This window comes from Anser brachyrhynchus (genome assembly GCF_964034855.1).
Source record: "Anser brachyrhynchus genome assembly, chromosome: 8".
Taxonomy (NCBI): Eukaryota; Metazoa; Chordata; class Aves; order Anseriformes; family Anatidae; genus Anser; species Anser brachyrhynchus.
The window spans coordinates 4,344,185-4,367,262 of NC_137702.1; the positions used below are offsets into that span (position 1 = coordinate 4,344,185).

The 23,078-nt window shown below is 41.7% G+C and overlaps 1 long non-coding RNA gene across 1 annotated transcript; it reads right to left on the minus strand.

The window, feature by feature from the left end:
• Positions 1-2,714: 2,714 nt before the first annotated feature.
• Positions 2,715-21,844, minus strand: LOC308199106. Its single transcript, XR_013954392.1, has 2 exons — positions 15,709-21,844; positions 2,715-11,733 (listed from the first exon to the last, which is right to left on the minus strand). It is a non-coding gene; the product is annotated as an uncharacterized lncRNA (long non-coding RNA).
• Between the last annotated feature and the right edge of the window lie 1,234 nt (positions 21,845-23,078).

Here is a 23,078-nt window from a genome sequence, read left to right on the forward strand (position 1 = left end):
AGCTGTTTTTAAATCTTTGCCCAGTCCTACTGGCAAGAGGCAGAAGGTCCAGCCTGACCATTATTCATCCATCCATTTTTATTCTTAGTGACAGGAGTTTTTGTAACAGACATTCAGTGATGTGTTAAAGCACTTGGACATTGTCACCTGAAGGTAAACAGAAAAATACACCATTTAGATTTCCCTGTGGACCCTATAGTTTATCCAGCAACACCACGACCCCAGTGCTGCTGCCTCTTTCTCGCTCCAGTGTCAAAGCTTGTTTTGTTACCCAGGGCTCCTGCATGACACGCGACTTGATGTTTGTGTCTGTTAGGACTAAGGAGAACAGAGAAGAGTTTTTATAGCATTCAGGATGAAGTGTAGAAATACACAAGTTTCTTATTTCTACTGCCTGTTCTAAGTGGATTAAGTATTGCATTGGAATGTCAGAGATGCAATTGTAAAGCTCACCAAGGGAGTTTTTTTTTAATTTGTATGTAAATAGTCTTGTAGCCATGGTGGTGGTGATGAGGAAGACAAGGTTTTGACGGAGAGGTATTGGCTTATATTAGACCAACAAAGGGCTTTTTTTTGTGCTTTTTCCAACAATGCTGATGTAATAAAAGGTATCTTCTGACACAGGTGCACATGCAAACACGCACGTACACACACAACACAGAGTTAGCCCTCTGCGTTAAAGCACGAGAGTTTTACTGTTCAAAACAGGATGTTGAAAATTTCAGTTTTTACTTTACGTATTAAATTATTCCTAACATTTTTCTCAAATGCTTTAGGAGGGGTTTCTTCTTTCTTCTTCTCTTGACTGCCCAGCACAAGAATGCCTTGTGCTCAACTGCATCGCAGTAGGTACTTTTTTCTTAAACTCTTATTAAATACTATACATTGTGTCTGCGTATATTGAATATTTTCTTTTTTCTTGCTTGAACAGATAAAAATTAACAAATATAAATGGTGCTTTACACTGGTTCGAGAAGCCATAGTGAAAATTGCACTTTTAAAATTGGAGAGCATGTAATGATTTTAAATTACTATGAAAGTAATTTAAAAATATATACCTTAGTAAACTAACGGTGATTGCAAGCATTGGATGATCTGTAGAAGCTTTGCATCGCAGTTGGGTGACTTAGTATGCTACAGGAGAAATAGATCTAGAAGGAATTCAGTACTTGAAAGATGCCTACCATACAAGAGGGAGATTAGTGGCTAAAGTGACAAAAGGTTAGATGGATCAGTAAAAATGCATCTGCATTTCTACTGCCAGTACTGCATGCTGTACTTCACTAGCTTCCCATAGAAAGATTAAGTATATAGTACAAATTGTACTGAAGATCTTAATGCATTTACTGTTGTGGGAGCGTTGAGAGAGATGACAAACAGGGGAATGTGCATACAAGGCAGTCCTGGACTGGCTCCATATAACTTTAGGGTTGTCATATTTGCCTTTTTTTTTTTTTTTTAATTATTATTCAGAATACACAAGTGCCAGGAAAGAAAAGTAAACAGCTGTTAGATGCTCTTTGTTCTCGAATTCTGTTTATAGTCATTGAAAGAGAACAATCTTGCAAGTTTTACACTTTTATCATATATCATGCAGGCTGCCACAGTTTATTTTCAGCGTGTTGGTGGTATCTCAGTACTTCTGGTTGAGGAAGTATTTCCCATGTAACAGTCTGTTGTATGAAAGTGGGCTATAATTCTTCCTTCCCCCCATCTTTTCCTTGTGCTGCCTGTGCCTCTGCTAGAAGCAGCATGGGCTGCTGCGATCAGAACCAGGATAAGCAGAGGGGACTCTTAGGTCAAATAAAAGAGAAGGAGCTGAATGTTCTGCCCGCGAACTGCCCCAGCTTTATTGCTGGGGGTGGCAATTGTCAGAAAAGAGAACTGACGGCGTGTCTCTGGTGTCCCTCACTGCTGCCTCCTTGTTTTGGAGGCACCCACTAACTACGTTACTTGATCTCACGGAGCCCAAGGCCCCATGCCACATACAGGCCAAGCATAATATTGCTGGCTACCTCGTTCTGGCTGTGCGAGTAAAGGCTGCTCTTCTTGGTACAGGTTCTTACCCTGATTTATGAATGGATGCAGAGAATTGTTATCTCCAGCACATAAATTCATTATAACTATTAAACTAGGCTGAAATTGAACCTGTTGACCTGGAAGTGAATGGCTCCATAACATTTCATTAATCCTTTGAGATGTTTAATTCCTGCTAATTTGATATTTCAGATATGATCTTCTCTACAGATATAATGGCTTAATTAGTATACATTACATGATGTCTCTTCACAGTACAGCGTGTACAGTATTTATTCACTAGAAAAGTAATTCAGTAGAGCTCCATTATAATACATTGAGTAGAGCGTAACTGTTGAACAGGATATGTGCAATATTCATTACATTTTAAACATAAACATTTTTCAAGCAGCCTTGTTTGTTGATGACTTGACGTTGAGGACTTATTTGTTGATACCTATCACCTTCTGAAAATGATGTTTCTAAATCTTTTGTTACAGCTTTCTAATATATTTCAATTTAAAATGTGAATCTGAAAGTACTAGATTAATTAGCAAATCATAACCAACGTTTGGTGAGACAACAGTTGATAGAAACCTTAAATGTACTTAGTCACCTCTATAATGTCCTTAGTGCAGTCTTTCTTCTCGTTGGAGACCAGCAAAATGTATGTGAAAATACACATTTGAAAAAAAAAGTTGTTTTTTTTATGGTTGTCTTCTATATTTTCATTTGCTAAAAACGCTACTGGCTGACAGCACCCCAGGCCCACACTAAACATGTTTATTTTGTGGAATTCAGCTTGCAGATCTTCAGCTTTAGACACCTGTTTCAGAGCAAACCACCCAACACAGTTTGGAATAGCAGTTCCAGTTGGAACTGTAGGGAGCAGATAAAGATCATAATAATTATAATAATGATTTGGAATCTGCAGCATTTTGCTGCTGCCTTCCTGTGGAAAGGTAGGGGAGGCACAGATACTAAGAACCTCTGATTTAACTAATGGAAGTGGGGAAAAAAAAATGGCTTGTGACATGTGCTTTATGATTGGACTTACTACTTTTTCCTTCAGCTTTCAATGGCATGTAGATGTTCATGGAAAGATGTGTGTGTGGTAAGTGTGTTGGAACATGCTGCAGCCTTTTGGTCGTTCTGTCTTTTGTTTCTAATGGAGGGTACAAAGACCGTTCTTCAAGGTGAGTTCCATGAAGGTGATAAAAGGTGGTGGTTTTCTTCTTTGTTAGTGACACCATGCTTGGGGCCCTCCTGTTTCTCTTAGACTCATACCATGCTGAACTTTTCTGCAATGTAGAAAATTCATTTGGTGGCAAAACCAAAATTTGAGCATCAAGTCAGTGTGAAAAAAGGTGTAAGGTAATACGTGCATCAGTAACAGAAGATACTGAAAAGTGCTAATTGGACTGAAAACCTAATGAACTTATAGGAAGCTCCAAAATTCTTGTGCACATTTCCTTGCAGATTCTTCATAGCCTCAAAGACTACTAGATCTTTTCAAACAGCTGTTGAGGTTAATTGAAAGGGCCACAACAGATGCAAGAATCTCCTCGAAAATTGGTGGGTTTCTTCTTTTTAAATTCTCTAGAATTACATAGAGAATTGGGTATTTGACCCAATTGTCAAATGAAATAAGTTGTTGAAGTTGGTTTCCTTTGTCAGATCAGCCTGCACAGAATAGTACCAGAATATAGATGATTTTATGAATCTTATGCCAACCCAGATGCTTCCCCACATACAGGTCTCTGCAATGTAAGGCTTGAGGTAATTGAATTTATCTCCTTTTCCCTTCTAACAACATTGATCTATATTGTATATTTGGACTCTAGAGAATCAGAGGTATTTATTGTGCCTAGGGTATGTTGTCTTGAGATTTATTCTATATGTGTATGGAATAAATAATGCAGGAGTAAATGAGGAAGGAATAATGTAGCAGAGTTGCAGCAGGATGATTTGTTAGCCACAAGGTGGCAGTTGGGCTGCCTGAGTGAATCCTGAAACTGCTGCGTTGCAATGCCTTCATTTTTAGTCTGGCTTTGGTAAATTACTGAGGTGATTTTCCCTTTTGGTGTTAACAGCAATGACTGTTCCCTGGAGTAAACTTGAAACATTGTCCTTGTTCGCTAGTGAATCTTACGTTGTTCTGTGGAAGGCTTTCGGCCCTTTTTACCTGGATACCAGAAATGTTTACAGTCGGAGGAGCTGAATGTGTGTCAGCTGGGTTTTGGAGACTGGCAGGTAGAAGATTGTCTTCAGTTTCTGAGCCTGGAGGAGGTTTCTGTGTATTCTTTAAGCACTTAACAAAACAGCTGGGGTTCTGACTGCTTTAGGAATAATTTGCTAACACTGTATTTGGCATTTTTTTTTTCTGCTTTGCTATACCACCCTCCCATTACTTTGCTAACACAGAGGAGGGTACCTGCCTTGTATTTCACCATTTTTTCAGTCTATAGGCTAGAAGGAGCCAAAATCCTTGAAAAGCAACAAGGTCCAATTTTCACTGTCAGCAGTGAGGCCTCTATTCTGTTTGTTGAAATCCCTGGCAAAAGTCCCAGTAGTTAGATTTGGATTTCTCCCTCCTTAAAACAATATTCTTCCTTTTGTACTTTGTCCTCTGCTTGTCAGAATCAGCTGATTATGAGCTCCTGCACAGATGACATTTTAGCTTCAGTAAGCAGGAAGGAGGCATGAATTAGGGCTTAGAAAAAATGCTCAATAATTAGCCACAGAGGAAGGAAAACAACCAAAAAAAAAAGTACACAGAAGGAATTGACTGACTCCATTTGGCTGGGCTGGAAAGTTCAGCTGTAATGATGGTGGTTAAGTTAATGATGATCATTTGGTGACAAGGAAGCTAGTTTGTCCCCAAATGCCGTGTCTTATTTTTTAAGCAATATGAAGAAACTCACCCATTGCTGCTGCTGTGTCAGAATAAGAGATCTCAGGTATTCCTCAGGACTTGTAAACCGCACATTCATTCAGGGTTTGGTGCATGGTGGCACAATTTGATCACGTGCTGATCCTTAGGCCGGGGTTCAGGTAAGTCTGCAGAAGGTTTTAGTGCTTTCTGTCTTCATCGCTGTGAATAACTCTGATAGATGCGGTCCTGGACAGCACGGGGTATTGTGACCCCGGGGCATTAAAAAGGCAAGCTCTTACATTTCAGCTGAAGCTCGGGTGAGTATATCCAGAGGCTGTGCCAGGAGTACCAGCGTATCTTTAGCAGCAACTGTGGTCGTGAATGCTGCTGATCCTGCATCTTCTATACCCACACCTCTGATAGAGCTCTGTCCTGCCTTGGCTACAGTTTTAATGACTGGAGGAGTTTGGGGGCATAATTGTTGTAACATCTGTGTTTCAACTGTCCCTGTGTGCTACTGGAGAACTTCTCATGGCTTTCTCAGGGTGCAGTATTTAAATGTGCCCCATCTTCATTTTCTCATGGTTGTTTGGTCTGTTTTCATTGTAGCAAACAACTCTATTTTTGATGCCAGCTAGCCTTTGATATGCAGATCTCTCCTTATCTTTGCGGTCAGTATTGCAAAAGATCGTGGCTGTAGAAGCCATTGAGACCTGTGGATGTCTTGATTTTTCTCTGTCAGCAGGTCCCAGTCTGTCAGGTTGTCCCTGAAGAGATCTCCATCTATTCATGTTGGACTTTCAGTTTCATTGTTTAATGCTTCCTAGTTCCTGTGGGACATATGTGTCAAGAGGCATCACAGGACACACAGCCATCTTGGTGGTTATGATAAGCCGATACATCTATGGCTTCAAGAAGGAGAACCTTAATTTTGATGAGAATACTAAGGTCAGCTAATAAAATGAGCACAACATCAGCAAAATGAAGTGCTCAGAACGTAAAGTGCACTCACACTGTGATTGGTTTCTAGGGGTATAGCACATTCAGGGATCTTTAAGCAACTTTGCCTTTTACTGCCACTGCTTTGGCATCAGGCTGTAGCTCAGTACCAGCTTCTGCCAGCACAGCTGTTGGGCGTGGGTGTGAGGGGCTATGGTGCTGATGGTCTGAGTGGGCACATCAAGATCCTTTAATAAAAGCAGAACTATTTTAGAGGGGAAAAGAAACAATAATTTGCACCAGTTTTGCTTGTGCACCAACTAAAAGGCATCCTTAGGTGCTTTAGAAGCACTTTACGATAATGATTTACAAATTCACCTATATCAGTAAAATGCTCCTTACAGCGTGTGGGCTTGGTGTCATTTTTATAGACTGCTTGGGTCTGCTGCCTGGAACAACAGCAGTGAGACGTAGGCATGCAAGCCTCTCCTGTAGAAGTCATAAGCAGAGTTCTTCCCCTGTGACACCTGACAGAGCTGCTCTGTGATCTGGCTGCCTCTAAGGCTTTGCAAAAGCTTCTTCCTTCTGACCTTCTCTTTGCATCTTACTTGCTTTTGTCCTTTAAACTTGGTTGCTTGCGAAAGAGCGTAGGGATAAATCTAGATGGCCTCTCTAGCTACTGCTCCTTTCTGTCTCCCTTAAAATAATAAGAAAAGCTTTGACAGCTTCGAGCCTTGGTGAGATGAAGTGGCTTAACCCATGGAGTACAGCTGTGGCTGCAAGTAATGCATGGCACCTTGAACTCTTCCCATAGAAACTTTCACCCCAGGTGCTGATACATCAGTGGCTCTTAATGCGCAATCTATTAGCATGTTTCACTGGAACAGCCTAATGAGTTGCAGTAATCCAGCCTGGAGGTCAGAGATGAAAGGGTTGCTGTTGAAGCTGCTTATTGAACTCGATTCACCTGCCTTTAGAAGGTCAGGAAACTCATCCAGCAAAGAATGACCTTTGCCAGGTCATGGGGCTGATGGGCAGGTTGGTGTGTAAAAATCTGAATTTTGAAACCCGTCTTGGAGGCAGATTGGAGCACTTCCATATTTTCAGACATGGCTACTCTGCCTCTTTGTCAGTTTAAAATGCTAACGTTTAAAAATCCTATTTTTTATGTTATGGGCTCAATGAGATCATGTTTTCATGTGCCTTCTCCAGTCCATCAGACTAACCCAGTGAAAAAGTATGACAAAAGGTGCAACAAATAAACTGTTGATATTGAGACAATTTCATTACCATATTTTGCTTCTTAAAACATGTTAAATAGAGAATCTCTATATATATGCATAGACTGGCAAATCTACAGCTTGCTCAGGCTTCCTGAGACTTCAGAGAAACTGATGTAAATGTACCTCATAAAGGTGTCTATGACTTGTAGAAAGGAAGGAATTTTAAAAAAGGGAGTGCCTCCCACTCCCCACATGTGGGCTTCAAAGACCCCCAAATGGTCACCTAGGAAACTTAATCTTGCAGAATTCTTTCCTTTAGTGCAAATAATGCTTTTTAAACCTCAGTATTGTGACCAATTCTGTCAGTGAAACGTGGATTTACACATTGCCTGTGGGACATGAAGTGCCTGAGGTCCCTGCAGGTGGGAAGTTTGCACTTTTTGTTCTTTCAGAGCCAATTAGATTTTGGCCAAAGCTTTGTGGGAGAAACAGAACCACCTTTTCCACCCCTCCTCGTCTCATTTCATAGATTCCTGGGTTTGTTCTCTCTGCTTCCTTTGATTTACACTGTCACACAGACAAATCAAAGCCTATTCTTTATTTATCGCAGCTAGCAAGAGTGTGCTCCAGACTTAATTCAGGATATGGACTTCAAATCCTTCCCTGGAGCGGAGTACAGTACTTTGTCATTTGCAAACACTTGGAAGCGCAGTGCTTTAGAGTTCCTGTAAACACAAATAAATTCAAGGAAAATTTTGAATTACATGTGTAGTTGGAATGAATACATTGGAATCAGAGTAGCGCGCAGCAAGATGAATCTATCCATCATGGGCATTTAGTGTAAAGCCTGTATTTGCTTTTCTTTACGATCCACATAGATTCGATCAACATAGCAGTTCTGTCATTTGCTAAATACATAGGCTCTGCTCTCCGGGACACCAGCTCATCAGTTACCAAGTGAACAGCCTGTCACAGGGCCTGCACAGACCATTTGTAACTGTCACGCACCCAGAGATCAGAATCTTCCCCCAGTCCGATCCTTTGATGGCTTGGAAATTGGCTGTACCTGCTCGCTGGCCTGGCCGGTTAGAAAGGGTGGAGGTGCCAGGCCTGAGAAGTAGGCATGGAATTGGAAAGTCTGGGTCTCTTAGAGTTAGACAGTAGGCACCAGCCTGCAGCACAGTAGCTTTAAATTTTAGTATTCATTTTGTAGTGATCTCTGAAAACAGGGGCAATCGCTTCAACGCCCTGGTTTTGGAATCGTCTCTTGTTTGCTTTGTTTCTTTACAAGAGCTGCAGTGAAGGCAGGGGAATCATTTCACTGACTGGGGGTAAGGTGTAGGCAATGTGCAGGTGCAACAGACAAATGCTAAGAAAGCTGGATTACCTGGCCCCGGAACTGCCCCCTGCTCCAGAATGTTTTATCAAGCTGATTCAGGTACAAAACAATGGTACGAGTTACAGGCTGGGGCTTCTTCTACAGTTTCATTTGGTTTTGGTTTGTTTTTTTCCTTCCCCATTCTTGCTGCCTGAAAGATAAGAATTTGCATCTTTTTCCTAGGTCTGCTTATACATTCACTTGCACCGTTTTCTAGTCCTTACTCTGCACCTGCATCAGTTATGGTCAGGATAATCATTTGCGACCATAACTGTTGTGGATCTTCAAGGGCTTTTTTGGGGGAGAAGTGATGTGGGGAGAACAGGGGCAGATGACGCAGTTCAGTGTTTTCATCTCCTGATGATGAAAATCATCTGTTCTCACCCTTTAAACACGTGCAGATGACGCTGCATTGTCACTTACCTGTCCCTACCCACATGGCCTCTATTCAGACTGGCCGCCTGCATTACTGTATCATTATTGGTTTTGCATTTGAGTTTCTGAAAAATGAGTCAAGGCCTCTCTGTGTGCTAGAATATTCCTTGTTGTGGGGCACTGTATCAGGGAGCTGTTTCAGTAGCGTTCCCCGCTTAGCAATGAACTGCCAGGCTTCTAGGGTGTCTTTGCCTTTTGCAGCTTAGGTCGAACCCTGCCTGAGCACTAACATACTTTCCTGCATGTTAATTTTAGTTAATAGCTATTCAGTAAAACAACGCGTCCAGCTCAAGATATATGACACAGATTAATCTGAACGCCCAAACAAATTCAGCAACAGGCCCTGGCCTCGGTGGGCTCTTTAAGGCCGGCGTAACATGCATTTACATTGTTTTATTTCTCTCTCACACTGTAACTTGCTCCCTGTGGGGTTACATTGAGTTTGTTTCATTTTCACATCGTACTAACGCCACCGTAGTCTTGCATTTAAATAGTCTCATTTAATTTTGATATCGTGACGTCACCTCCACAGCGGTGCAAAGAGGCTGTCTGGAGATCTCGGTGATAACGCCAAGGCAGAGGGCAGCAGCACTTCCCAGCCAGCCAGGTGGCTAGAGGCATCCCCATCCTGCACAGTAAGCTGAGCTTCCATTCCTGAGCCTGGTCTTGTTCTCTGGACTGATAACGTGATGTACTTTTATATCATTTGAGCCCAGTTCACTCACTGCCAGCAAGCAGATTTGTACAGGATGTAAGGTCTCTGGGAAAGCTAACCGTGTTCATCACATGCAGCTCAGCGGTAGCTGGGAAAAGGCACAGGCAAGGCTGGTTCACTTATGGCAGTGTTTTGCCATAGCTGTAACCACTTCTGTGTGGTGTCTACTGGTGGTTATAGCTACCTGCTGGACAACCCCATAGGGAAACAAGGGAAGGGTGAAGCCATCCTTCAGGTGCCACAGAATATGGGCAACCAACCTACCACCTGGCTGTTGGGCTAAGAACAACTAGCCTTTAAGGCTGAGGTGCCATCAGTCCTCTGATGGATGTGTACACACAGCTGCTGCGGTGCCCCAAGCACCCTGAGTGCCATGGTAACACAGAGCACTTCCAGCAGTAAATGTCAGCCTCCTAATGGCAATCCCAGTGCTTCTGTCTGCATTTCATAAACAACTCACAAGTTGCCTCCTGCTACATAAAAATTTGTGCTAGTCTCCTTCTCCCAGCTCAACACAAGCCACTTCAGGAAGGCAGGACCCAAGTTTCAGCTGTTAATAGCATGTTTTTTAGGCAGGGACACAGCTCTGGGACTTTGCCCTGCACCCTCAGCTCCAGCAAGCATTTTGACTCCACATGGCAGCAGAGCTGATACCGCAAGTCAAGGCACTTTTCAAACTTTATTTATTGAGTGGCCATTAAATAAGTCTAACACAGTCATACAGTATTTGTGGTAAGATTAGACACATGACTGCATCCAAAGCAAATAGATTCCTGCTTCTTGGTAGAATATCCATTTAGAAGGGAAACCCTAGCTTTAATGTGCATTTTTCTCCCTACTGCTGTAAGATTTCCCGGAATAAATTCAATCAGGCTGCTTGACTCCACAGGTGAAGTCTTTGTGGTTAGTGTTTTTCTTTTAATTATTTTGTTTTAAAGTAAATGAGCTCTGCAGCTGTTGAACTTGAGGGTTAGTGGCTTTTTTAAATTCTTCTCTCCAAAAGCTGAGACTACTTTGCACACACCGACAAAAACAATTCTGTGAAGCTACAAGTTTTAGGCATTTCCAGAAAGATGCAAGAATAAAACTATTTGTTAGAGCTACCTCTGGGATCCAGTGCCTATATACATTTGTCAAAGGATGCAGTATTGAATGCTTCATTTTCTAAACACTAGGCCAAGATAAATTATATCTGGGTGTTGAGCCTTCCTTATATAAATCAGTGGTGTATCAATAATAGGATTCAGCTTCCCCCTGAAATTTTAAAGTAAATGTATTAGGATCCGTGTGGGAAATAGGAGGTTTCATTTTGTGGACTGCTGTAAGGGGGTGTTGTCAGCAGAGCCTGCTTTTTAATGCGGTCAGTAGACTAATGGGAAAGTAAGTATAAGAAGACACAAACTAAAAGGAATTGGGATGATGCTTTGGAACAGGTCTCCATGATTGATAGAGCTGTGAGGACATTCAGAAGCCCATATAGAACTGGTGCAAGTTCTTTAAGGTTAGAGATGAGGAAATGAGCACTCTTTAAAGATCAGATGAATCTTGGAAGTTGAAACGGAGAAGGAAGACAAACTGTGTGTGGAACTGAGTGTTTATTGTACTAGTCTGATTTGAGAGGCCTGGGACCAAGGCTTCTTCTAAGTCTTAAATAACAATTAATTCAGTGGTTTGATTCCAATTTTCACTTCTCATATCAGGCACAAGTGCGCTTCTGAAATCTGTTTTTATGATTGACATTTTATATTGATCTTAAAGTGCTTTTGCTAACTTATAAGGTCCTCAGTAGCACATTCAGGGACTATCTTTCATGGCTGGCTCTTCACTTATGCTCTCTAAAGAGAATCTGCTAGCTTGCTATGATATTCATATTCATTACAACCTGGAAACAATTAAGGCTTGAGCTTTATGCCCTATGGCTTTGAAGTAGTCATTCTCCTTAGAGCACTGAACCTGTGTTTTTCACTACAATCCTTACTTATCCCTCACTCAGAAATCCAAGATGCAAAGGAGAGTTGGGTTGGTCTTATCCTTTGTGTATTTTACACATCAGTAGTAGGTACCCAGTTGTACATTCTGCACATGAGCAGTAGGCACACAGTTTCTGCACTTCTGCAACAGCGAGATGCCATACAAAGATGTGATGAGAATGCTGAAAGAGAGACAAGAGAGGAAATAGAAGAAAACAGGAGGAAGCTCGGAAGGCAGAAGTAGTGGCAATAGGTATTAATGGAGAAACAAACAGGTGGAAACAAACAAAATGGAGAACTTGAACAAAGACTGAAAACATGACAGATTAAGATGTATGCTGCAGTGCAGATAAAGCATCCAGTAACAAACCACAATAAAATCCTTCATGAACTAGGTTTCTTTTTTCTCCTCTAGAGACTATCAGAGGAGTAGACCTCTCTCCCCCTTTAATCCCAAAGTGGATGAACAAATAGGTCAGAGGCCAGGGACTATGCCTAAGAGTCTTAGGTTAATTTCATTGCTTTGCCACAGACTCGATGCATAACCCCAGAAAATCAGTTCCTTTGGTTGTGCTCCAGTCCAGCAGCAGTGATCTAATTGCCTCTTTTCCTCCAAAAAAGATGAAAATGCAAGTGTTACACTGCAGAGCTGATTGATGCTGACAAGGACCAAAGAGTGTTTAGTGATATCATGGTATTGGTCCCTTGCTATTTGCATGTAACTTTTTGTTCTTTTTGATCACGAGAAGGCAATGTTTTGGAAGGAAGATGCTGGTACACAATCTTGAAATGCTGTGATTGGGAGCTTCTCTCAGCTCATACTTGAAAAGGTTTTTCCATCAGTTCCATACAAATATTTAGACTGGACCCACTGATTCCTAAATGCTAGGTTTCTTTGTAAGTTAATATTTCACTTGTAGCTGCCTGTCATACAATGTGATTTAATGCCAGCCCTCAGTGACTCCACTTTTATTTACTCTCCAGGGTTTAGTAGATTGTAGGATTATAGAGTTGAATGCATCTAAGTAAAGAAAAGAAATACTTTTTCTAATCCTGCAAAATGTTTGTAGCTGCATGCTTCTACTTTTACAGTAAACATTGTTTAATTCATGATTATAATATTTTTCCTGGGTAATAACTCACCCAGTACAAGGCATCAGCCTTCTGTTTCGTATTTAATTATATTTACATTAGTTTACTGATGGCAAATACTTTCAGAGATGAAAGTAGATGAAAGGAATAAAGGAATCAATCACAGAAGATAGGAAGAGTACACATTAGCAACAATCTCTTGTTTATGAAAAACTGGGGCAAGAACTTATAATACTTCCTGGTTACACTTAGTACTACTACTGTACAAGGAAGCAGTGTAGGGAACAGAACTCATCTCTGCCTTCAAAGCTTGATAGAAGGAGCAGACCTACTAGGTTCATTCAAAGGAGGTCAGGCTGGGAGAGGAAAGGTTGCATTGCTCTTTGCAAAAGTCGTCCATGCCCAAAAATGCAACCTGGGTAGTCAAATGTCTTCAGTTTAAATAATCTCTACAGTCAGCAGCAGCAAGTTCCTAACAAATGTGGATGTGACAGTGTTCACAACATAGAAAAATTAATTGTTTTATGGATTTTGAACGTCTTGGCCATTGCAGCTTCTCTTTAATGCTTTGACTTATTAAATCTAGTTGTCAGGCTTTGTTAAAATGTTACAATGGGACCAATCTCACAGCTCATGTTTGTTCCAGATCTTTAATATTATCTTCCATTGGGTTTTTACAGGTGTTACCTTTGCAGCTCTAAAGGCTTTAAATCTTGACACACATATATATAAATATATATTTAAAGGTATCAGTCATATAAACATCATTGTTGTAGCATATTTGACCTTAATGGACATGTTATGGCCTGTAAGGCCCTCATACACCTATAATATGCTTTATTATATACATCTGTTACATACAATCAATTCAGTATATTTCTTGTAAGATCTGCCTCTCTGAAGCCAATAGAAAACTCACCAAATTTAAGCCATCTCCCATTTAAAGGCTGGAATAAATGACTAAATTAACTCTCTCACATTTGATTGAGAGACTGAATATCATACTAAGGTGTTTTTCACCTTTGACATGTTGCCGCAGTAGGCTGCACTTCAGTAAGCCCTTATTAACCCCAGCTCTCTTTCCTGCTGTTGGTCAAGTGCTTGCTAGTTAGCAGTATTTTAAAAGGGAAGCTGTAGGAACTGGTCAGCTTCAATTTCTGTTTGTCATTTAGATGTAGATGCTGATGAGCATCCAGGCTGCAAAGCAGTCTTGAAATTTGTTTTACACATTTTAGGCTGTATTTTATATTTCAATAGATGTATTGTTTTCTCAAGTATCCGTAATGGGATAAAAAGAAGTCTGATTTCTCCTCCTCCCCCCAGTATTACTGTTATTGATTGGTCCTTACTAGTGAATAATGGCTTTCTTAAAGTGGAAACAGATTACAAAGTCAAATCCAAGAGCATTCAGGCCAAATTCTGCTTCCATTGACACCCGTATAAATCCAGAGGCACTCAAATGGGTTACAGATTTACACTGGTGTAACCAAAAGCAGAATTTTGCCCTTGGTCTTTAAGAACTCATTAGGGATAAATAGCCTTTTAGCTAATGAAAATGTAGCATTTTTGTTAACAGCTTCATAATGATATACACCGAGTGCTGCATTGCCTTGATAATTGGAAAATTTACTCGCCTTTTTCCTTACCAAAGGAAAAACATCAACACTGTTGTAGTTGTTCCTTAGTAAAATAATTGAGCCATAAAACCCAGACACCCAAACCATGCTCATAGCATTTGAGGATAAGCAAAATGCAACTACAAGCAACAAAAGCCCTGCTCAAAACTGACTGAAAACAAAATATGAGAAATTGTAGTGTTGAGTTCCCCCATGACAGGCACTTCTGTACAGGTAATTTTTCAAAATCTCTTCCTCCATCCCAAACTGGAATTTTGAGTGTCAGAAAATAAATAGTGGCCCTTGAAGTGAACCACCATGTAAGGAGCATGAATGTTGGGTTGGATGTGGGCTGGAATTTTTAATTGTTTTTAATCAAGTGAGTAATTTATTCTACAGGCCTGCCAACTGTTACCAAACATTAAGATTTCAGCTGGGACTGGAACCATCCCCAGGGAGCTCCAGCCTTGATCCTGGGACAGTTGTGCATTTAGCAGCTGTCCTGCTGTCTGGGCTATGTGGCAGCTCTCCAGCTACGCCCAGATGCATCCATCCTTCAAACCTCTGCCTCTAAAGGTAGAGGGGAGCAAACACAGAGCTGTTCCTGACATCCATTCCTCCTGCTCCTCAGCTCATTGCTGAGCCACAAAGGTAAAGGAGTTCAGAGCTCCTGGGGCCATCTTCAGTCTAGAGGTGTGACCAAGTTTCAGTCACCTCTCTGCCTGGGCATAAGAGATGCAAAACCCCTGGGAAGAGGAGATCCAGAGGGGAAGCAGTGGGTTTGAGCTAAGGCTTAAGTCAGTGCTGAAGCCTCAGATGGAGGGTTTGTGGACAGACCGCACGAGGAAAGGCAGAACAGATGCTTTGGCTTGGGAATAAAACTGGCTCTGAAAGCAGTGGAGTTGATGAGAAGGGATGAGGACCAACGTGAGAACTATCAAAATAAAGACGCTATTCCCTAGCTAAATTTTGCAACATTAACTATCTTAAGCACAATCAAAAGCTGCAGGTTTGCCAATCTACAGCATTTCTGAGCTGAGTTCCAAGCTTTTCTGGACTGCCCGGATTCTTTTGCCTCTAAGCAATGACTTTTTTCCGAATCCTATTTTTAATTTTTGCTTCTGATCAGTTTTCTTCATCTTTGCCAGATTCCAAAGAGGAACAACATTCTTTCCCTTTACACATGCAACAGAACTCAGGTGTTGCCTTTAACACCTGTCTGACTCAGCAACTTGGAGTATCTGTCCTATAAGGCTTTTAACCCGTAATGCCAAGATTGGAGGGAACATGTTTTGTCTAAAGGGCTCTGGGGCTGAAGTTCTCCACTTCCCAAACTCTTCTCACATCTGGGGCTGCTGACAAAAGCCACCTGTCTTAGTTATAACCCATCTGTTTCCAGTAACCATTTCCACTTAAACACAACTAATGAATAGCTCACAGCATTTTTACCTGCTGCATCAGGAAACAGCAAGAGTCAGCAGCTCCCTGAGGGGCGTGGAGTCAAGAGCAACCACAGCAAGCAGAGCAGGGGCTTCACCAGCTGAAGGGTCATCCCGCAGCATCCAAAGAAGGCAAACAGGACAGACGCAGAGGTGATGGCTGGGTCCAAGCACCATGAGGCAGGTCTGAAGGCAAGCCAGGAGGTCAGCCCACAGGTGAGGATCAGCGCTCATCCCAAGCCACCAGGCAGTGCTAAGGCCAACCTGGGAAGTCACCCTGCAGGTGATATCTGGGGCAAGGAGCAGCAAGGCCAGAAACACCAGAAACAGCCAGGGCTGCAGCTCCATCAGCATCCAGTGCTGCTGCAACACAGCTTAGGAGGGAGTTGGGGCCAAGGCCTGGGCTTAAATAGGGTTCCTGGTCTCACAGGTGTGGGTGGAGGTCCCAGGTGAGGCTTATTTGTGCTCTCAGAGGCTTGATGCTCTGGCAATTACATGATATGGTCTCTGTTAGGTGATAGTAAGTTCCACGAGGAAATAGTAAATCCATACATTGTGGCATACCATGGTTCAATAAATCTAACAATTCTAAACTGCCACGTGCAATTCCGACGTTATACTTTGATTTCCCAAGTTGTCACAAATGATGCACCACACTGGTGTGTGGTTTCTTTCTGGCTGGGGCGAATCACATCACCTTTATGATGCTTTGATTTCTCCACTGCCATCTTCTTCGCTTCGAAGTTTGTTGCTTTGGGGATTAATTCTAGCTGTGTCTTTGGAGCGTTTAGTCAAAAATCTTACTGAAAATACTGTGTGCATCTGTACTACAAAGCATAATTTGATAGTACTTTGGAGAAAACTTGATTAATATATTTCTGTTGGGAAAAGGAGTTTCTGCTGCTTTGATTTACCGGCTATTCCAATTAAATTCTTCTGTTTGTTTAGGTCTGAGTAACTGAGCTGCAATATTTACAGAAAGCCCATGTGTTTGGCCTTTAGACCAAGTACAATTCATACCATTGTGGAACGCCTCCTCCAAGTAGTTAAGGAATATAGCAGTTAGATGAAATATGTATGTCTGTCTGTTGATAGGACTAGGTGAGTGTGTGTTACATTAACTGCCTTAAAAGCAGTTTTTACCCAGCCACTTACTACTCCCCGATGGCATAATACAGATGTTAAAGCACTGAGGGTGCTTTGCACGCGTTTCCCTGGGTTTCAGTCTCTGTGAGTTTTGCTTTCCTTTTGTTGCTGTACCATTAGGTATGGAGACAGATAACTCAAAAAGCAGAAAAGCGATCTTGTTGTCCATTTCTCAAAATCTGCTTATTAGTTTAAAGTCAAACATTTCTGCTTTCTATTATATTTACAAAAGCAAAAGTAATAAATGTTGACAACGCTAAACAGCCTCTGGGAAGGAGCAGCCTAGAATTGCTATGCAAACCTGCTTTAGAAATTACCTACAGACAATACTGCTGCATTAAAATAATAATCCAAATGAGAGTACTTGCTTGAATACTGCTTGTTTTGCTTCCCTTTACACTGAGGAATAATGACAGATCTTGTGCTAGTTTGAATGAAAATATCAATTGGGGAGTGGATTTACATAATAAAATTAATAGAGCATGGAAAGCTTTCAGCATCACTTTCTGATTTTCATCTGTGTGTCACAGAAGTTATATTTAAAAAGACAGATGACTGCAAGTTTGTTTAGGAAAACAAATCCACTAGGCTGGCGTGCGTGAGATCTTTATACATGACAGCTGGTCCAGCTCACAAAAAACTTTGGTTTCCTCCTTTTCTGTTCCTGTAAAGAAAACCTGTGGTTGCACAGAGTGTCACAAATGGGTCAAAATCCCATAATTTGCCCACTTATTCACTAGCCTGATTCTCTTCATACAGGGGGTCCTCCTTAGTTGTGCTCTCTGTGGTGCACCCACCAAAGAGGAGATGGAATCAGACATCTGTTTTCAGTCCAACACAAAATTTAATTTCTTTGAGCTCACAAAGGGAAGTTTTTTCAAATAGATAATTGACTGTCACACTGGTTAATCATTTCATGGTTCTTGGTTCTTGGCCTCCCTGTTACAGCAGGTTAAACCTAGCAGTGTCTTTTTCCAGCTGTGCAAACCAGGAGAGCTTCTTCCAGAGGCTGATGGGAAAGGGACTGATGCTGCTGTTGCAGGACCTAGGTCTGGAAATCCTACTCTCTCATGGGTCATTAGGGCTGTGTCACAACTCCGCATTTGTCACTCCATAAAATGGAAAGGAGGTTTGTGTTGTTGAGCCAACTGGCTGAACAATGACCTGCCTAATCCTCAGCACAGAAATAGTGGGAAGAGGAGTGGTTTCAGCATCCATTCCTCTGCCTTGTTACACACAGACCCCTTGATTTATTCACCCTTGCATCACAATCCCTCTGGAAAAAGATACAAAAGTGTTGCGTAGTCCAGTAGCCAAAATGTGTCTTAAATTCATGCCTGATGCCTGTTTTACACTCTTCTTTCTTTATCTTGTAATGGTGCTGGTGTGGGGTTGGTGTTGAGTTGCTGCCTGTGGCCTGCTTCCGGCCCTCCAGCTGGGGATTTTAGGTGAGCTTTTTGCACTCCTTTGAGACCAAGCCCCTGTAGTTGGCAGGCAGTTCACTGTCTGCTTTATGAACCCTCTTTTAAGGCTTCTGAGAATTCAATTGGAGCTCAGACTGAATGATGAGCAGTTTACTAATTTTGGGGCAGGGACAAGTTTGCAGAGAGAAACTTTGTGGTGCCCTGAGGGTGACAGATCAAGGAAGGTTTAAGTTAAAAAAAATGTTTTGGGGTCTGTGATAGAGTGAAAACGTGGTTTCTTAGATCCCACTCACTTCCGTGATAAACCAGATGGGCAATCTCTGGTTGGTTCCCGTTATTTCCAGTCACATCAGTAAGGACCTACTTAATACTCAAACCTTGCTGTTTTGTTATTCTTACATATAAATTCCATTTCATAACAACAATATTACTTTCCAGGCAGCTCATTTGAGGATGATTACTCTACTTCATAGGTAGTAAAACCCACTTGGTCTCATTACACAATTCAAGGTATGTGAAGCAGACAATTGCCTATAAACATGCCGCCTGATGGGTGTTAATGCTTCATTATATTTACTGTTTTCTTTTCATTGCTCCAGGTAGCATGACAAACTTTTTCCCCAGGAATAAGATTTGGAGAATCTTTCACTTTTTCTTGGCAGAGCATTCCTTCTAGTCTGGCAATAAACGTGCGTCAGATATTCTCTAAAAATTGGAGAGAATATCCTCGTCTTCACACTTGGGCTAGATGCTTTATGGTGTTAAGAAAAAGGTCTGTTTTGTTGTTTATGTGTGAGTATCTTTGCAGAAATGCTTAATTTATGCTGAATTGTTTTAAATTGTATGCTTAAATTAGGCACCTAACTTTAGTTTCATAGAAAATGTTCCAGTTTACATCAGTATTTAGGCACGTGCTGAAGTATCTTCCTGAAAAGACGAGCAATTTTACAGTTGTTCATAAATGAGATGATTATCCAAGTCCTCGAGTAGACCAGCCTTCGGAGCCAGAGATGCTCAGCTACAAAAGAGTCCCTGCTCAACTGGCTGCATTTGAATGTAGATGCCTGGATTAAGACATCCGTGGCTGAATATTTTGGCCTTCATGTTTTCAGTGCTTGTCAGTGACAGTTTTAATTATTATAATTATTAATACAAAAACTGAATACACGACTGCTTCTTCCCCACTCCACAGTCATTATCAAGAGGTTCAGCGCATCTGCACTTATTTAAAAAGTGAAAGATTACCCTAGCAAAAACATCATCGTTTTTGTTCCTGTTTAGGGGTTCTGCCTCATCCTACCTGCCTATTGCAGAAATATAAGTAAGTAGTAAGATGGAGTAGAAGTGGTAAATGTTGCTGGCCAGCTGTGCTGACCTTCTGCAGCAGAGCACATTTACAATGAGGGTCTAAGCTAACTGGAACAGGCTGCTAAGGGAGAGGTTCATGTAACGAGAGGCACCCAGTGGTTTTGACATTTTGTGGTCAGGGCCTGCTGTCTCACAAATCTGTCCAGGATGCCGGTGCTGTCGCACAGAACATTGTGTAACTGAGATATCCTCCGTTAATTTCTACTAGTAGTAATCTTTGGCTTTCATATCACTTTTATCTTTTTTATCTTACACTTTTCTATTGGGAATATGATGTTGAGTTTCCGTGGAGTGCTGTGTTCCTTTGGAAAACAGGGCTGGGAGAGATTTCCTAAGTCACTGAGTCCTGCCCATTGCAAGTACGGGCTATAATCCCATTCATAAATAGCTGGGTTTCTTTTTTGCCTCCACTGGAAGTCTTCCAGACCCTTGGTCCTCTCATGATTAGAAAACTTCTGACTAGCTTCCTAATTTTGCTGGTGGCTGATTTATACCAACAGTTTTAGGGCTGGTCGTGCCCTTTCATTTCATGCTTGCTGCTAATGCCCTTTCACTTCATGCTTCCTCCTTGATGTATTTTGTCTTTCTGAGGTATTTAGAAAAAGCATTTGTATCACTTTGACTGTTTTATAAAGCACTCCTGGATCTATCTCCCTAGTGAATCTATCCAGCTTGCCTACCTCTTCTCTTCAGCTGTGATCTATAGTCACCTGCGCCACCCCTCGCCCCTTCTTTTCATTTGCTCCCTTCCGGCAGAACTTTTTCGTGAGAAGGATCATATAATCTAAACCTCGTCTGGTCACTTTCTACCAAAGCTTAAATAATTGAAATGTCAATAACATACCATTTAAAATCTATTCTACTTAATCTCCCAGAGTGGTGTGTTGGCAGATGGTGAATGTCACACTACTGATGAGCAAAGGACTTGGATAACTGCGAGCTTCTAATCAAGAAATTCATCTAAAATTATATATCTGCGTAAGAAGAGCTGGCACAGAAGGGTAAAGTATTCACTAAAAGCAGTTGGGGCTAAAGTGATTACTAAAGCAATTCAGGGCATCAGGGACGTTACAGAATATAGGTCTCTGCAATGATTCAGCTCTCGTAAGTCTGTCTTATTCTTCGCTGCTGCAGCGCTCCCTAAAAGAGGCGGTGTTGCCGCATTGTCCTCAAGTTTCGTGCTCTCTGAATGGACTTCACGAGCAGCAGAGACCCAGAACATACTCTCCTGGCTCAAAATTGTCCATGCAGGTTAGGCTCACTGCACTGTTCTGGTGGTCAGAGTGGGAGTGCGGTAGTCCTCTTGATGAATCTTCAACGTAACAAGTCTTCAAGCTGTGGATTTTCACTTCTTTCAGGGTTTTTGTCTCAAGATATCTGCAAATGCAGAGGGGCACCACCATACCAGTTGCATCTAGAATATATTTTCAGGATTTTATTTTCAGTTGTGAAAGGTTTGAGATTCCAGCCAGACATTCAGTAATGCTATTTTAGAATTTTACAGTTTATTCCAATGATTTGAATAGTGGCTGGGATAACAGTTTATTCTAACCATTTGAACTGCACATCAGCATGGTAACTGAGAATTTATTAATAAGGCTTAGAGCTTCCATGTTGCATTTCAAAGAGACTTACAGACTAGATAATTAATAGCCTGATGCCACTGCTCTGCCTATAAACATCAGTTCTTCCTTGGGAAGTACAGTTACAGTGGCTGAGATCTAAAGCACGGCTTCACAGAAGACCTCTGATGTTTCTGCACGTAAGCAGAAGACTGACTGTGGCCATAGGACTATGGCCTTATGAGAGCTGAGGAAGGCTGCCCAATTCATTATTTCATATAATTCATGACTTCTGCTTCAAGTCATTAGCTTCTCTGATCAGCAAGCAAAGGGAAAGCTTCTTAGTAGGTTTTCTGTCTTTAAGTGTTACCTGTCATGAGCAGTTTATCCCCTGGGCTTGGAGAGGCAGGCTCCTACTACAGGAGCCTACAGGAGCCAGGACAGGGCTGCGGCACGGCTCCTTGGCAGCTGAGTGCTCAAAGGCCCGAGCAGGGGTGACAGTAACCCTTCCTTCTGTGCGAGTGGGTTTCAGCACCGTCCCTTTAGCACCCTGTAGAGTAGCATAAAACCAGGCCAAGGTATGCCTGCCATGGAGCAGATAAAGCCCTGAGCATCCCCGTGTTCCTGCTCCGGGGCTGGACTCCCGGTAATGCTGGGGAGGTTCCACCATGCGGTGCAGGTTTAGTACAGTCTGGTACTGACAAATTTTGGAGTCCTGAGTAAGGAGCAGCACTGCCAGTGCCAGAAGGCAGAGTGACACAAACGGGTTGTGGAAGAAGGGTACCTTATTCCCAGAGTCAGAATCTTTCCAGGATTTATCAGTGAAGTGAGACGACGCTCAGCCAATATGTGGATGAGAGATATCTTCTAACACATGTGAGTTACTGGCATCACTAGTGTGCTGTCAAAGAATCAGAGATTCGGGCCTAATATTTTACTGCGGTTTATTTTCCCAATTGTTTCAGGAACTATCTATCAGAGGTTAAATCCTGTCAGTGTAGTTCAAGGATGTTCTGATGACTTTGACATCTGAGTGTGGGTTATCCTTTCCCTGCTTAGAAACTTTGGTGGTCTGGCCATTCCACTTAGTGAGTTCCCTGTACAGTTACTCAGTATAAATATTCACGTTTGAAGATATGGTAAGTGACCTACCAACGATCACACAGGAAAAGCAGAGGAGTCAGGGATGGTAGCTTGGCGTCCTGTACTCCTAATTCTTGGCTTGGCAGTGAGACTGACTTTATCCGATTCCCTTAGTTGTTATAAATAAGTAAACCAAGTCAACTTGGGGGCTGTCAGTGAAAAAGCATTCTAAACCACAGGTAAAATTGGTAGCTTGCAGATACCTTTGATTATCATAAATGGGATAAAAATCTTTTTAAAAAAATGGTGGGAAGTAGCTTAGCACACTTGATTCCTTAAGTGCATAAGGAAATGTCATTCTTTGCAGGCTCATGCTTTTTCATCTGATAATTGCTAATACAAATTGCCAGTAGAATGTATAAATCTACACTGGAGTTCTTGAAATTGGGGCAAACAGTAAATAATTTATTGCAAATAAATATTTATTCACTATCTATCCACTTCAGTCCTGTAATGCAGAGTGCTACTTTCGTTCAGAAACACTTGGTAGACATAGTTGACGTGGGGCTGTCACAGATGGACTATCACAATGTTATTTCTTAAAGTTTTTTTCAACCATTTTTCATTTTGCTAGGTGTGAGTGTCCTACATGTTGAGAGTGTAGGACAACAGAATCTGACCTCGGTGTGTGGTCTGGGAAGACGGAAGTTGTACCTGGGGGGAAAGTTCCGCTCCTTTTCAGAGAACATTTAATAAAGGATCATTTTGGTCCTCTCCTGTAGCAGGAGACAGTTACA